At 38.2% G+C, this 3,865-nt stretch overlaps 1 long non-coding RNA gene across 1 annotated transcript; it reads right to left on the bottom strand.

Annotated features, from left to right (window-relative positions):
* Positions 1 to 1,359: 1,359 nt before the first annotated feature.
* LOC146443251 (uncharacterized) lies at positions 1,360 to 3,400 on the bottom strand. The gene is made up of 3 exons (XR_014855980.1): positions 3,196 to 3,400; positions 1,566 to 1,699; positions 1,360 to 1,491 (listed from the first exon to the last, which is right to left on the bottom strand). It is a non-coding gene; the product is annotated as an uncharacterized LOC146443251 (long non-coding RNA).
* Between the last annotated feature and the right edge of the window lie 465 nt (positions 3,401 to 3,865).

Below are 3,865 nucleotides of genomic sequence, written 5' to 3'. Positions count from 1 at the left end.
TGGAACAGAAACTAAATCATCTCAGCAACAGTTATCACTCACTTCTGTATTACTTTGAAAAATAAATAAGGAAATATCTGTCAGAGCTATGATGTGTGGCAAAGAAGTTTTCCATGTGTTACCTCCCCAAACTGGATTCTGGTGCTTTTCTAGTAAAAGTTAAATTAAATGTTCTATAATGGTTTGCTTTCATTTCAATACAAGAAAGACACCTGTAGCACTAGTCATGAGAATAGACCTTCTGTGCAGCGACCACTTCAGACAACACTCAAATCACCCACCTTTTGCTTCTGATTCAGGCAATGATGAGGCAGAGGTGCCCTGAGCTCCTTGCTGCCTATCTGATTCTCATGTATGTGATAGCCTGACTAAAGGGCTTGTTGCAAAGATGGCTCATCAATAGCTTCTACACAAATTGCAGTGCTATCCAGAAAGGCCTGTCCTCTCACTGACATTCATCTGGGTTGAGCAGAGCTCTGGGGTCAGAGGAACTGGGTGATCCACAACAACCATTTTAGCAGGCGAGCAAAGTTTGTCATTTCAAACTCTGCCTGTGCTTTGCCAGACAGAAGATTCAAACAGATAGATACCAACAGAATCGGAGAATTAAAGGTGGTTTATCCAGCTATTTTACCACATGGCAACCAAAGGTCTGCCCTGATCTATCTGTTGGTTATTTGCACTGACCAATGCACTGTGAAACTTATGTGCCAAGAGCTCTGCTGGTAATTAAAATTTTCCTTATATCAATTCTGGAATCTGCTATTTTGTATTAGTGGCAGCTAGACACTGGGCCAGCAGTGTGCTGAAATGGAAGGCAGGAATAGGAAAGCTGTAGACAGAGTATCATCATGAACTGAGTGTGTTGTTACGTGCAAAGCATGACCACACATGCGAAGTGCTGATTCCACCCAAACCCATAAAGCCTGACTTTAAGCTGATTTAGCTGCCTCTTTTCTGCTCCTTGTTGAGTCATCACAAGGCTTTCTTGTCCAGGATTAGACCTAATCCTTCTGTGACATCACCCTTTACACTCACTAATGTATAAAGTGAGGGCTGGACCCTGGCCACAATAGCTACCACAGATTTGTAATTCATAGCATACATGAGACTGCTTTTTCCTGCCTGTGTTATAAAGTATCAGGTTTCTGTTTTCTTTTCCTAATTTCTGCAGAACATATTGATGTAATTTGTTCTACTTTGGCATTTTTTACAAAGCAATATGTAGCTCACCCTAACATTTGTAAAATTCACAATTTGTATTTTCTATAAAATACTTGTATTTCAGCTACAACTTCTAAAGTTAAATAAAAAGAAATGTTCTTTTCACATCTTCCAGTGGGGTTTATTTACCTTAATTCTAACATCTGGAAGTCTATCACTTGATGTAGAGGCCTTCATGTTACCTTTATTCTTCTTCCTCTTTTCATGCTTCCATTGCACATTTTACATCATTCTTTTTCTGTGGTTGCTTCCATTTCTCCATAAATCCTATTAATTTAAGATTCTCTCTTTCCTCTGTTCTTTGTTGCAACATTTATGTGAGAAAGAAAAGAGCAACCCACTTCCAGCAACCATTAGGAGCTGATGCCTCTTCTTGGTTTCAGTGTTCTCAGGCAGCAATGAGAACTGAGCTTCTCTCTCAAGGCCCATTCTTGCTAACTGCTAGGTTATTGTAATCTGCAGGAAGAAACTGACTCTTAAAAACAAAACACAAACAAAAAAAATTGGCATCACAGTATAGTTTTAAGACCATTTCTAAACCATTTATCTATATCACCCAAAAGCAATAAGACAGATAGATCCTCTAATATATTTCTAATATATTTAGGTTCTTCAATCCCATTTATTTTGGTATGAATTTCACATGAATTGGAAAGGACCCAGTCTGCCCAACTTTTAACAGTTCCAGGTCCATTAAAGAGTAAATAGATGTAGATAAGTAATTCCTCCACAGCAATAGGAAAGGGAAAGGCTTAAAGGATAAAGCTAAGGTCTGAGATGTGAAACTTTCCAGTCACCGGAACAGGATCAATTCAACTTATCCAGGGAAAAAACAATGAAAGAAGAATTGTTGTCCAAAGAAAGAATCAAAGAGGAGTCTCAGGCTAGAAAGGAGCATTAGGTAGGTGACATGGGAAAACTAACTCTTTTCGTAATACATAAAAAGCCAAGGTAGCATTAGAAGGGGACAAACAAAAGAAAATGCCAAACTACAGATCCTGCAGTAGCAGTCAGTAAGGACAATTTCTTCTCAAGACAGTCTTCTATCTTTAGCCCGTCAATTCTTGGCACAGAGATTGCAAACAGAGTCTACAATGCTCAAGATGGATGAGATTCCAGACTGGAGACAACAGCCTGAGGAGTGATCTGTAAATTGTCTAAATTACACTGGAGATTTCTTAACTGAAAGACCTCAGCACTTCTTCAACACAGTATCACCACTTCGAACTAAAAAATCTCTCAAAACTGATCAGACAACTGACAGCTCTGAACATGCAGACAGGTCTAAATAGGCAGAGCAGTTCCCAACGGCAAACGGCAAACAGCAAACCCAGAAAAAATCCAGGAAAGCTTGGAACCAGAGTGTTGGTGATCCTGTGTTACTCCCAAGTATCGTGGGAGCATTTGCTGCACCTTTCAGTCACAGCTTAGATATTCCTCTAAACAGATGGAGTCATTTCTTTGAACAAAAGAATGAGCACATTCTGTTTTCTGTTTGATTTTACTATTGAAAGATTGCTGGACTTTGTCTGAATTTCTAGTGTAAATGCATATAACAGTGCTCAGCAAATTCCTTTTTGCAGTCCTTCAAAATGAGCCTTCATTTATGCCTAGGCCTCCCAAGTATGGTAATACAAATGATTAAGTAATAGCAATACTGAAGCAAATTCCTTTGGAGTTACATTACTTGAAATCACTTTAAAGTCTACTGCTATTCCTCAGCCTGTCTCTCCTAAAGAGTTATTTGGACTTTCACTCAATTAACTCAGCATCCCCCAAAGTGAGTAAGCCTCCAGATGGTCTCTTCTTTTGAGGTGGCTAAGATATTTTTACTGGGAGGGGGATGCAATTTCTTTCAGACTGCATCTGTGAGACATTTAGGAAGTTATATTGGTGCTCAAAAAATAACGATGCCTGTCCTGAAAAATCATCCTGCTCTTTTATGACAGTCTGTTTTAATTGGCTGCCTACCTAGTGTAGCTGTCTTCTCAGCCCACACTTTTCCCTGAGCTGGGCTGAGATGTCAAAAATGGAAGAAGAAAATGAATTATTTAAACCTTCATGTAAAAGAGCACCCAATTCTTTTGTCATTATACTGATTTTACATTAGCTTATGAAGTTTACCTTTTATATTAGGGCATTTTATGAAGTCACTTTTAATTGACAGCACTGTGAGATGTCAAACAGACATTAGGAGGTATTTCAAACTTAAAGATGGGTCTTCATTCTGATATTTGGATTTCACACTAAACCCTTTTGAACCTTGGTATATTGGAACTTATGGCAAAGTTGATTCTGCATCACGAAATTCAGATCTGAATCAGAACCCTCAGTATCTACTGAAACTGCAAACTCAGTAACTATTGAAAAGCATTGCTCATGCTTTTCTACAGGGCTTTCTGAACCAAGCTGTCAACAATTTTTTTGTAATTGAAAACAACCTCCGATATGGTTCTATCTTTTATTCTATTTGGGGGTTCTATTTTTTAATTTTTCAGGGGGGTGGGGATTTTTTGGTTTGTTTGTTTGTTTAATTGAGATTGACAGAATTCCTAAAAATTACTAAAATTCTTTATGACAGCCTTTAGCATATTTTAAAATACCTCATGAACACAACACAATACAATTTCCTACAAAAGAG

Source organism: Lichenostomus cassidix, chromosome 1Aa (assembly GCF_008360975.1).
Source record: "Lichenostomus cassidix isolate B80296 chromosome 1Aa, HeHo_3.0, whole genome shotgun sequence".
Lineage (NCBI taxonomy): Eukaryota > Metazoa > Chordata > Aves > Passeriformes > Meliphagidae > Lichenostomus > Lichenostomus cassidix.
Note: the sequence above shows the minus strand (reverse complement) of the source record. Positions and strands in the feature narration are given on the sequence as shown.